At 48.1% G+C, this 13,160-nt stretch overlaps 1 protein-coding gene and 1 long non-coding RNA gene across 2 annotated transcripts in view; both read right to left on the reverse strand.

Moving 5' to 3' along the window:
- Nucleotides 1-13,160, reverse strand: part of LOC148140922 (uncharacterized) — a 245,778-nt gene that overhangs the window by 68,461 nt on the left and 164,157 nt on the right. The gene's annotated exons all lie outside the window — the stretch shown is intronic.
- Nucleotides 3,740-6,998, reverse strand: LOC148140926 (uncharacterized). Its single transcript, XR_015752971.1, has 2 exons — nucleotides 6,872-6,998; nucleotides 3,740-4,455 (listed from the first exon to the last, which is right to left on the reverse strand). It is a non-coding gene; the product is annotated as an uncharacterized LOC148140926 (long non-coding RNA).

The raw sequence follows: 13,160 nt of genomic DNA on the forward strand, positions 1-13,160 counted from the left end.
CAGCCATGGCTACATTAAATGGCGGGCTAAATGGTCTGCTGTCCCTGTGTTCCCTGGGGATGAGAGGTGGTAATCACAACAGGAGCAGGTTTGTGAGGTGTACTGATAATAACGTAGGAGAATGTGAGGACTGCAGATGCTGGAGAGTCAGAGTTGAAGAGTGTGGTGCTGGAAAAGTACAGCCAGTCAGGCAGCATCCGAGGGGCAGGAGAGTCGACGTTTCAGGCATAAACTCTTCATGAGGAAGGGCTTTTCACTTGTTTTTGAGCTGGACCTTCAACTGGCCCTAATGTGCAGTGCAGGGGCTACTCCAGCAGAGGGAGGCAGTGGTCCATCTGCTGCGGTCTGTGGCGCTGACTGTGACTGGAGCTGACCGTTTTCCAGCATTAAGGAAGATATTCACCCCAGCTGCCTGCACAGTTACAATGCTCCCCTCACAAGATAGCAACAAGAGTAGACCATTCAGCCTGTAGATGTTGCCCCACCGCTCATTTAGGTCATGGCTTTTCATCATTTATATCAATGATGTGGATGTGAATACAGGAGATATGGTTAGTAAGTTTGCGGATGATGCCAAAACTGGTGGATCCTGTCTCTCTCTTTCTTTCTCTCTATCCCACCCACCCCCTCCCCACCCCTCCCCTGGTTTACAATCCACAGAGAAGACGATTCTGTAAGGTATGTTTATTGAGCTTTCGTTCTCTAACCCCACAGATACCCCTTCCAATCATCACTTCCCCCCTTTCACATTGTTCCATACCGCAGTAACTGCCACGTGATTGTCCCTATCCTACATAATTCCTACACTTACTTGCAATTCTCTCCACACGTACGATTTTCTCTCTGCCATTTATTACCTCCCCATGAATGCCACTTCTGCATTTTCCTTCACTCAAGCAATTTTTCCGAGCCCTGTTTCGAAATACCACTGAGGTCCGAGACCTGGGAAAAGTAATGTCAAATACAGTGTGTGCTGGAAATCTGCTGCAAACATCGGGGTCTGGGTGGAGAAACGCAGCAGATCTGGCAGCAGGAGAAAGTGAGGACTGCAGATGCTGGAGATCAGAGTCGAGAGTGTGGTGATGGAAAAGCACAGCTGGTCAGGCAGCATCCGAGGAGCAGGAGAGTCAACGTTTCAAGCATAAGATCTTCATCAGGAATGAGAGGGGGTGCCCAAGGGGGCTGAGAGATAAATGGGAGAGTGTGAGGGTGGGGGGAAAGGCAGCTGGGAATGCGATAGGTCGATGAAGGGGAGGGTGACGGTGACAGAGTGGAGGGTGGAACGGATAGGTGGGAAGGAAGATGGACAGTTACAATAGTTCAAGAGGGAGGTGCCGAGTTGGAAAGTTGGATCTGGAATTGGAGGGGAATTAAGGAAACTGGCGAAATCAACATTGATTCCGTGTGGTTGGAGGGTCCCAAGGCAGAAGATGAGGCATACTGCCTCCAGGCGTCGGGTGGCCAGAATTTGGTGGTGGAGGAGACCCAGGACTTGCAAATCCTTGCGGGAGTGGGAGGGGGAGTTGAAGTGGTCGACCACAGGGTGGTGGGGCTGTTTGGTGCAGATATCCCAGAGATATTCCATGAAACGTTCCACAAATTGGCATTCTGTCTCCCCAATGAGAGGAGACCGCATCGGGAGCAACGGACACAGTAGTGTGTGGAAGTGCAGGCAAATCTCTGTTGAATGTGGACGGATGTGGTGGATGCCAGGACATTGATTAAAGTTGAGCAGGAGATATACAGATGTTTAATAAGTGATGGGTTGAAGGGATATGGAGAGTGGGCAGCAAAGTGGAGTTGAAGTCAAGATGAATTCAGCCTTGGTCATATTCAATCAAGGGGTTCAATTGGTCAGTCCCATTCCCACTTCTTGTGTTCCTACATTGTTATGTAAGTGAGATGCCTTCAGCAATAGCAGGAGAAGGTGACATGGAAGGGAGAGAAAGACAGTGGAGATCTAGGGACAGCACGGTGGCTCAGTGGTTAGCACAGCTGCCTCACAACGGCAGGGACCCGGGTTCAATCCCACCCTCGGGCAACTGTCTGTGTGGAGTTTGCACATTCTCCCCGTGTCTGAATGGGTTTCCTCCAGGTGCTCCAGTTTCCTCCCACAGTCCAAAGATGTGCAGCTTAGGTGGATTACCCATGGTGTCCAGGGATGTGCAGGTTCGATGGATTGGCACAGTAAATTGCCCAGAGTGTTCAGGGCTGTGGGTCAGGGTGGATTGGCCTGTGTTATATAGTCCACAGTATCCAGGGATGTGCAGGATGGTGCATTAGCCACGAGGAGGGCAGGGTTAGGGTTGAGGATGGGTGTGGGTAGGATGCTCTTTGGAGGGTTGGTGTGGACCTGTTGGGCCAAATGTGGGGATTCTATCTCTTCCCTAAATGCACAAAGATTAATCTTGGTCTGCCCCATTCCCGGAGACACTGTGAGTTGCGAGCAGAGATCTGTTTAAGCGGCAGACCCAGGGATACAGAGGTGTTCAAAAAGGCACCATGAATTCTCTATCATGTGGCCTCTCAGTGTGATATACATGAGCCTGTGTAACAGAGGTAAAGTACAAACCTGCTCATCTCCATGCTCTGACTCAAAACAGCAAGCAACCAGCCACCAGTCCGGGTCCCACACTCTGGGCACTATTCATAGAGTAGAATCCTCACAGGACGGAAACAGGCCATTCAGTCCAACAAGTCCACCCTGACCCTCTGAAGAGTAACCCACCCAGACCCATTCCCCCACCTGACTAATGCATCTAACCACATCCCTGAACACTTTGGGGTAATTTTGCACAGCCAATCCAGCCTTACCTGCATATCTTTGGATAGTGGGAGGAAACCCACACAGGGAAACTGTGCAAATTCCACACAGACAATCGCCCGAGGCTGGGATCGAACCCGGGTCCTTGGCGCTGTGAGGCAGCAGTGCTAACTACAGGACCATCGTGCTGCAGACTCAGGGGTGCGTCTGTCCCAGGCTGGGACTGGCTCATATACAAAACAAGTAGTGGCTCTATTTTGGTGTCCAATAAGAAACAATTTTCCTTTCCAGCTGTGACTCCTCAATTATTACAGAGAGCCAAATGGGCTGTCGCAGATGAACAATTCACTTCAGTATAGGAGTTGGAGGTCATGCTGTGGTTGTACAGGACCTTGGTTAGGGCCGTTTTGGAATACTGTGTTCAGTTCTGGTCTCCCTGCTATAGGAAGGATGTTGTGAAACTTGAAAGGGTTCAGAAAAGATTTACAAGGATGTTGCCAGGATTGGAGGATTTGAGCTACAGGGAGAGGCTGCATAGGCTGGGGCTGGTTTTACTGGCGTGTCGGAGGCTGAGGGGTGACCTTCTAGGGGTTTACAAAAACCATGAAGGATATGGAGAGGGTGAACAGCCAATGTCATTTCCACAAGGTAGGGAGTCTAAAACGCGAGGGGTTTAGGTTTACTGTCAGAGGGGCAAGGTTTAAAAGGGACTTGAGGGACAATTTTTTCACATAGAGACTGTTGAGTGTATGGAATGAGCTGCCAGAGGAAGTGGTGGAGGTTGGAACAATTACAACTTTTAAAAGGCATCTGGATGGGTGTATGAATAGGAAGGGTTTGGAGGGATATGGACCAAGTGCGGGCAAAAGGTATTAGATTAGGTTGGGATATCTGGTCAGCATGGACAAGGTGGACTGAAGGGCCTGTTTCCGTGCTGTACATCTCTATAACTGTACGATCTAATAGCGAACATGGTTAAACCATTCAGTTATTCATTTTAATCTGATAGTTTTTGCACAATTAGGTTTGTATGGAACTAGACCGACCAGTCTGACTAGGCTGTGTGAAACCTCCCAAACAAACAATTCAGAGAGAAATGCGAATTATTGCAAGATTCGGGAACATGGTTTAATCATTCAGTCATTGCAATGCATCAGTTCAAATACCTCAATGAATGTAATGCTCCAAAAAGCAAGGATTCACCTCAAAATGAATCAGTCAGACAGGTTTGGAATGGGGTCTGAGTTAATTTGCAAAGAGCATTCAAACCCTCAATGAAATGCCTGCCTCCTTTTGTAATGGGAGAACATTCTCAGCCGATTCCCTGGAAACATTATCGTTACAGAAGTGAAGGTGGGACGATATAGATTTGTACGAAGAGTAAATGATTGTGTGCCACGTCACATAGAGACAGGGTAATCCGGTTCCGGTGCTGCCTCACACTTTGTGCTGCAGCTCCCACCTTTATAAACCCAGCAGTGAAAGACCGACTGGGCCTGTCGCTGGGTCCCATCAGCGAGACACAGCACAAACCCGGTGGGGTTTCGGGTTGGACACTAAGCCGGTTCTCGGGCTGGTGTCCAGGTCTGTCACGCCTGGTGGGGCCTGGAAGTGGAACTTCTGCAGCAGAGTGGTGAAGAACAGGAAAAGCTCCACTTTAGCCAGTGTCTCACCAGCGCACACCCTCCGACCTGAAAAAGAACAGGGGACGGTCAGTACCTCACCCACACACACACAGACACACACACACAATCGCACACACAAACAGGCAGACACACACACATACACACACACACACACACACATATACATAAACACACACACATACACACACAGACACACACATACATACACACAATATACACACACACAAAAACACACACATACACACACATATACACACATGCAGACGTACACATACACACACAGACACACACAAACACGCATAGACACAGACACACACCAACACACACTCAGACACACACTGACTCCCCCACACACACCCACCCACTCACACACACAGACACACACACACACACACACAGTCTGTTCATAGACCTCCATCTTCCAAACCCCCATCGCTGAAACCATCCCAATGGTCACCAACTGCAAGAAATCTCATTCCCACAGTGTGTCTCTCTATCCCCGTACAGACAGAACTCGAACAGCTGGGAGTACATTCGGCCCTTCATGCTCTTTGCTCATTCAATAAGAACCTGGCTGATCTGCTCCCTCCACCCACCCTCCCAAACCTTCTCCATTCCTATCCATTTAGTTCGGATCCAATAGCCTGGTCCTGAATCTACTCAATGACTGAACATCCACAGACCCTCAGGGCAGGGAATTCCAAAGACACACCCCACTCTGAGTGAGAGAACATTGTCCTCTCCCCTTCCGAAATGGACCCTCCTTTACTGTGAGACTGTCCATTGAACAGAAATGATGGAGTTTAATTCAGATAAATGCGAGGTGCTGCATTTTGGGAAAGCAAATCTTAGCAGGACTTATACACTTAATAATAAGGTCCTAAGGAATGTTGCTGAACAAAGAGACCTTGGAGTGCAGGTTCATAACTCCTTGAAAGTGGAGTCGCAGGTACATAGGATAGTGAAGAAGGCGTTTGTTATGCTTTCCTTTATAGGTCAGAGTATTGAGTACAGGAGTCGGGAGGTCATGTTGGTGCTGTACAGGACTTGGTGAGGCCACTGTTGGAATATTGCGTGCAATTCTGGTCTCCTTCCTATCTGAAAGATGTTGTGGAACTTGAAAGGGCTCAGAAAAGATTTACAAGGATGTTGCCAGGGTTGGAGGATTTGAGCTATAGGGAGAGGCTGAACAGGCTGGGGCTGTTTTCCCTGGAGTGTTGGAGGCTGAGGGGTGACCTTATAGAGGTTTACAAATTTATGAGGGGCATGGATAAGGTAAATAGGCAAAGTCTTTTCCATGGGGTCAGGGAGTTCAGAACTAGAGGGCATAGGTTTAGGGTGAGAGGGGAAAGATATAAAAGGGACCTAAGGGGCAACCTTTTCACCCAGAGTGTGGTGCGTGTATAGAATGAGCTGCCAGATGATGTGGTGGAGGCTGGTACAATTGCAACATTTAAGAAGCATTTGGATGGGTATATGAATAGGAAGGGTTTAGAGGGATATGGGCCGGGTGCTGGCAGGTGGGACGAGATTGGATTGGGATACCTGGTCGGCATGGACGGGTTGGACCGAAGGGTCTGTTTCCATGCTGTACATCTCTTTGACTCTATGACACATCCCCTCTCCAGGACCTGAAGAATTATACTTATTTCAATGTCTTTAAGGAATAGAGCACCAAGACCCTGTTCCAGGAACCAGCTCAGTGACTCTCTCTAAGGTAACTTTACCCTTCCTTGGGTGGAGAGACCAAAACTGTGACTGAGTGTGGTCCCACCAAACCCCTATGGGATCGCAGGACCTGTGCCACCTCCTGAGCTGAATTAGTTGACATTACTGGTCATAGCCTTCGTATTTAACTTCCCTTTTCCTTATTCACTCATGGAACATGAACGTCACTGTCTGGGCCCAGCACTTATTGCCCATTCCCGATTTGTCCCATTGGGAAGGTGGTGGTGAGCTGGCTTCTTGAAACACTACAGTCCCTCCGAGCCACTCACCATCCTGACCTTAAGACCACGAGAAATAAGAACTGGAGCAGACCATTCGGCCCCTCGAGACTGTTCTGCCATTCAATAGGATAATGGCTCATCCCACATTCTTCACATCCACTGGCCTGCCTTTTCCATCTCCCCATTCCTTCAGTGTCGCTGGCTCAGAATCGTGGAGTTCCCTCCGTAACAGCATTGGTCTCCAGCGCACGGACTGCAGCGGGTCAAGACACCAGCTCACCACCACCTTCTCAAGGGGCAACTTGGGAATGGGCAATAAATCCTGGGCCTAGCCAGTGACACCCACATACCGTGGATGAAGTAAGAGCCAAATGGGGGAGCTCAACCCATTGTGAAATTTTGGAGCTTGCTCCCAGTTCAAATCAGAGCTGGCTCTCCACAGTCAGTTGCCTCACTTCAGAAATGGGAATATTTTAGGAACTGAACACACGGCCCCTTTTACAACCGGTTACCTGCAGAGAAAGGCATGAAGGCGTCTCTCTTCACAAAATTCCCATCAGCATCCAGGAAGTGAGCCGGGTTAAACTGGTGGGGCTTTTCCCATTGGGTTTTATCGTACAGCACCGAGGTCAATAAAAGAATAACAGACGTTCCCTAAAAAACACGGAAAGTCATTCTGAATGTGTTACTGTGCCTGTGTTTAATGGAGAGTGAGTCATGCAGGATGTGGAAAACCCAGTTTTCTCCCTGATCCTGTTAGTTTCACTAGATACCTCAGGTTATAACCGACTCCACCTTATTGTCAAATGTAACGGCTCTTCCCCACGATTAAAGAAACTCAGTTCCTAAAATCCAAATTGCTGTTTGGCCTGCAGTGGGACATAATTACCTGCAGTGGAGGCTGGGTAGATTAGTGCACAGGGCCCTGCTGTTTGCTGACAGAAGGAACACGTACATAGATTGTGCCTGTTCAATTCAATAAAACAGGTGACTGCCTTTATCCAGTTCACTCTTCAGGGCAATCATAGTCAACCTGCCCAGTTTAAAACTTAAACAGAGCTTGGCAGTTAAGCGCCAGTCATCATTAACTGGTGCATTTGCTTTGACCTCTGCTAATCAGAGTCTACTGGCCAACCAATCAGCACTCTCCTCTCATTCATTAACAATAATGTTACCTGCCCCTCTTCCGCAGTTACGTTAGAGCCCGGGTGTCCTTGGAGAAGGAGCACGCGGTGTCGACCAATACTCTGGGGTTGTTCAGGGAGAGGTGGGCGCCGCAGGGAATGGAGTGCATTGTTTCTCCCTCCAACTCTTTTTTGATTTAGTCCCTACCCTCCCCTTCACTGTTTTGATCACACAGCACTGCCCTTTGATGTGAAGGGCAGTACTTGTCACTGGCCACCCGATCCCCTTCCCCGACAGAAAAAAGAAAGAAAAGAAAAAAAACAATAATATTACCCTTTTCATTGATGAGTGCAAAGTGTTTGTAACAGGATTGAGTGTCAGATGGCACATTTTAACCACATTTTGAAAAAAAGCATGTGTGAGGTGCGATTTGACGCATTTTAAAAAATACAAATGTGAGGTGAGATTTAAAATCAAACCTCTTCCCACAGTTAGTGACTGGGTTTGGAATGAAGTATGGTCAAGGCAGGGTCACATGAGGCATTCAGGAGAGCACTTGATGATTATTTCAATAGGACCAATGGCTTATGGGGGAAAGGCAGACGTTTGGTTCTGTCAAAATGCTAAAGAGAGCTAGTACAGATAAAATGGGAGAAATGGCCTCATTTTTCACCATTGAGGTTGTGTGATGGGAACCTTCGATGTGACTTTTTTATTAGCAATTCTCAACATTGAAATTTCCCCTTTTAATTTGTTTCCCTTCTAACTCAGTTCCTGTATTTATTCAGAAAGTACCATCATATTATTACCATGGTGACAATGTTCCAAGGAGAACCCTTCTTCAGGACTGGGGTGGGGGTGAGGGGAGCTGCAGATAAAGGTGGGGGGGGGATGTGGGGGAGGGTTTTGGGTAGGAAGTGGGCCGGGTGGCAGGGAGCAGTGGAAGAGAGGGGGAGGGTCTGGGAAGGGAGGTTGTTTGAAATTGGAGAGCTCAATGTTGAGGCGGAGGAAAATGGACATGTCGGAGAGGGTATGGGAAGGGGAATTGAAATAGGCGGTGGTTGGGAGGTCAGGTTGGCCAACTCCAACTAGACCCAACCCCAAGATCATCTCCCCCTCCCCACCCCTCTCTGCCCTCAGGAAAAAAACGCTCCCTTCAACAGTCCTTGGTTTGTGCCACTTTCCCACCAACATATCCCCATCACCCCACATCCAACCCATGGTACCTCCCCTGCAGCCGGAAAAGGTGCAAAACCTGCTGGTACACCACTTTCCTCACCTCCCTCCAGGCCCCAAACAGTCCTTCCAGGTCAGACAGGGGTTCACCTGCCTCACTTCCAACCTAGTTTACTGTATCAGGTCCTCCCAATGTGGTCTTCTCTACACTGGGGAGGCCAAATGTAAACTTAAGGAACGGTTCACTGAACCTCTCAGCCGGGCCCACAGGGGCCGACCTGACCTCCCAGTCACTGTCCATTTTAATAACCCTTCCCACTCCCTCTCCAATATGATCATCCTCAACCTTTACCATTGCCAGACCTCAAGTTGGAGGAACAACACCTCATCTTCTGCCTGGGCAGCCTACGGCCAGGAGGACTCATCGTTGAGGTCTCCAATTTCAAATAACCTCCCTCTCCATCCCCTGACTCCCTTCCCAGCCCCTCCCCCTCCCTTCCATTCCTAGGATCGACCCTTCCTTCCGGCTACCAACTGGATACATTCCTCCCATCGACCAATCAGATCGTGCCCTCTCCCTGTGTTCACCTATTCCACCTCACCACTCTGACCCCCTCCCCCACCCCACCCCCTCACCCCCACCCCCAGTCCTGAAGAAGGGTTACACCCGAAACGCCCACTTCCCCACCTCCTGGTGCTGCCTGACTTGCTGTGTCCTTCCAGCCTCCTGTTGTTTATTTTGGTTTCCAGCATCTGCAGTTTCTTTTATTTCGAACAATGCTCCAAGTGGCACAAATTGTGAAAAGTAAGCCTTGTATCTCGGATACCTTTGGAAGGAAATACCCTCTGAAATGTGTGTCCTCGGTTGTCGAATGAGCAAGGTTCGGGACAATGTTGGCAAACCTCTGGATTTCGTGAATCACAGCCTCAGTGTAGGGCATGTGTCTCTGGTCTTCTGTCCTCGGGAATCGACCAGCTCCTATCACCCGATCAATTTCATCTTGAACTTTCCCTGAAACAGACAAAAAGGTAAAGATCTTTGGATGGAGGGTAACAGTTTACAGCAGACTGAACTGAAGTGGAGAACTTTGTGTTGTTGAGTGACATGGAACAGGCTCGATCAGTTCCATTGCCAGTACATTCCCCTCTCAATACTTTGCTTCATCAACTCTGACAGGCATAAACATCAAACTGCCCCAAACACACAGCTGATGTGATACCACCCACTGTGTGCTAACCTCCAAGGTAAATTTTTATTGTTCACTACTGAGGACAATTTGACACTCTATTTAAAATAATTCCATGCCACTATTCATATTTATTACCCTTGAGAAGGTTCCGATTGAAAGTGCTGATTTGTCGAGTGTCATAATTTCCACAAACAAAGTGCTGGGCAGGAAACTCGGCAGGGGCAGGATGATCCCAGGAGGGACATTTTAGGGCCACCCCCAGAGTATTCCCCCCTCAACCTAGATCGAAAGTATAACAAATCAATCCAAGTGGCCCATCCCCTCTGCAGTGACCTGTTTATTGGGATAACTGTTCACCTCAACCTACATAAAGCCTTCTTGCCTTCAGTCCAATTGGGAATCAGACAGTGAGGTAATTATTTACCCAAGTGAATCAGACTGACAGAGGATCTGCCAGTTCTGTTGGATTCCCGATGTCCCTGAGGGAGGCTTTGTCTCTCTGTCAGAGAGCAAGAGAGGTCTTGCATACAACTTGTTCGAGACTTATCAATGCTCTGTCTCCACATTCCATGCTGTTGGTTCCCCTTGACCACAACGATCCACAAGATTGGAGTGTTCACTGTGCAGCTACTGGGGTGTTCACCTGGGCTTAAACTCAGGAAAATTGTGATAAATTGGATAATTCTCCGAACATCGATCCAGGTATGGAGCTCAGTGCTGGACTGCAAGGCTCCACCTAGTGGGATTGGTGTGTAGATGCAGGAGTATGACTGTGCCACACTGTCAACAGGTGATAGCTCTGCTCTCTTTCAAACCTGCACTCCCAGGTCTAGCATTTTCTCTGGTACTTAATAAAGTTTTTGTGCTCCAATTCCAGGGCAGAAATCAAATACAGAATTTAAAATGTGGATTGATGAGATGTGTCAATATTGATTTTGTGTCTTTATGAATGTCACCCTGGGTATCATCCCGGAACCTGCAATGAAAGTTGTCTCCTCTGTGCCCAGAGGTGTCACCTTGGGCTCAAGCTCAGGAAGACTCCACTTGCTGGCTCACTAAAGATCAGCTCTTTCTAATCCCAACCATTGGAGGGGTTTCTGATTGAGATGGCCAATATCGTGCTGAGCCCAGAGCTGTTTCAGTATTGCTCTTGATGGTCACTGGGTTCCTGACTGACAATGTCTTGTCTTATTCTCAATCATATTCTTACAGGGGTCAGTATTTTACCCTGAGGGGAGGGTGGGTTTGAGCACCAGATGTAGATATGAAATGCCACGTGCCAAGACACTCATGACAGGAACTAACCTCCCTCAGGGAACATAAAGCACTGACTAAAACAAAACAAAGGAGAGTAGAGCCCAGGAACAGGCCCTTCGGCCCAACAAGACTGTGCTGACACGTGATGCCTTTCTAACTAAAACCCTTTTGCCTCTACGTGGTCAGTATCCCTCTATTCCCTGCCTGTTCCTCAATTGTCAAGATGTCTCTTAAACGTTACTATTGTCTCCACCTCCACCACCTCCTCCAGGCACTTACCACCCTCTGGGTAAAAAAAATTTGGCTCTCATATTTTTGTTAAACTTACCCCCTTTTACCTTAAATTGATGTCACCCAGGAACTGTCATTAAGGACTCCATCTATCCATGCCTCTCATAATTTGTAAACATCTATCAGGTCACCCCTCATCCTTTGAAATTATAGTGAAAACAACTGAGTTTTTCCACTGTCTCCTCATGGCTAATGCCCTCTACACCAGGCAACATCCTTATCAACCATTTCTGAACCCTCTCCAAAGCCTCCACATCCTTCTGGTAGTGTGGCGATCAGAACTGTACACAATATTTCAAATGTGGCCTCACTAAAGTACCACACCACTGCCACATGACTTGCTAATTATTCATCCTCTATCCCTGACCAGTGAAGGCAAGCACGCCCAGATGTCTTCTTGATCTCCTTATCGACTTGTGTTGTCACTTTCAGGGAACTGTGGACCAAATGCCTCGGTATGTTGGTGCTACGAAGGTTTCTGCCATTTACTGTGTGCAGTACTTCCCTCCTGCATTCGATCTCCCGAAATGCATCACCTTCCATTTGTCTGGATTAAACTCCATCTGCCATTTCTCCACCCAACTCTCCAACCAATCTCTATCCTGCTGTATCCTCTGACAATCCTCCTTACCATCCACAGCACCCCTGAACTGTGTGTCATCCACAAACGCATCAATCAGACCATGTCTGCATTCCCCTCCCAACCATCTATCCACATTACAAGCAACAAGATACAATTATACAAGTAACAATATTATATTAGATTCAGATGCCAATTTAGGCACAACCACCAAACTAATGGGCGGCACGATGGCACAGTGGTTAGCACTGCTGCCTCACAGCGCCAGAGACCCGGGTTCAATTCCCGCCTCAGGCGACTGACTGTGTGGAGTTTGCACGTTCTCCCCGTGTCTGCGTGGGTTTCCTCCGGGTGCTCCGGTTTCCTCCCACAGTCCAAAGATGTGCAGGTCAGGTGAATTGGCCATACTAAATTGCCTGTAGTGTTAGGTAAGGGGTAAATGTAGGGGTATGGGTGGGTTTCACTTCGGCGGGTCGGTGTGGACTTGTTGGGCCGAAGGGCCTGTTTCCACACTGTAATCTAATCTAAATCTAATCTAACAAACACAGAGTGAAGGATTCCTTACTCTGGATTTCTGGGTAGTTTACCATCAGAAGAAGTCCCCAGCAGAGGGTAGTGGAGGTGGTTTCTGTGCCAGCAGCAAACAGGTCAGTGATTGTAACCACGATATCCTTTTTCTTACTCTCTAAATCTTCACCTCCCAGCTCCTTCAAGACAAAATGAAACAAAGGAGAGTGTGTCGCCTCCTTCAGGAAAATATTCAGCTCCATAAATGTCTGGACAGTGGTATGTGTGCCCGAGGATAGTGATCCTTCCAGCCTGTGGTCATGAATGTCACGATGACAATGACAGACTTGGCAGATGGAATACAATGCAGGGAAATGGGAAGTGGAGGGAGGAGAAATACACTCACTCATGGTCAGGCTTTGGGGAGGCAATAGACTTCACCAATTTGAAGGTGGAGGGACAGGTCGGGAAGTCCTTTAAAGCAACTTTATAGCTTTTGTTGGACTGAGTACGTACATCAGGAAGTTAACCCACACCATTCTGTTTTATATACAAACATATATAAAAATCTGGTGAGGCCTCAGCTGGAATATTGCATCCAGTTCTGGTGTTACACTTTTGGGAAAATGTCAATGCTGGGGCGTGGGTGCAGGGCAGATTTACTGAAGGGGAGAA

The sequence above is a fragment of the Chiloscyllium plagiosum genome, unplaced genomic scaffold (assembly GCF_037043375.1).
Source record: "Chiloscyllium plagiosum isolate Xiang-an unplaced genomic scaffold, Cpla_swu_hap1 HiC_scaffold_35, whole genome shotgun sequence".
In the NCBI taxonomy this organism is placed as follows: domain Eukaryota; kingdom Metazoa; phylum Chordata; class Chondrichthyes; order Orectolobiformes; family Hemiscylliidae; genus Chiloscyllium; species Chiloscyllium plagiosum.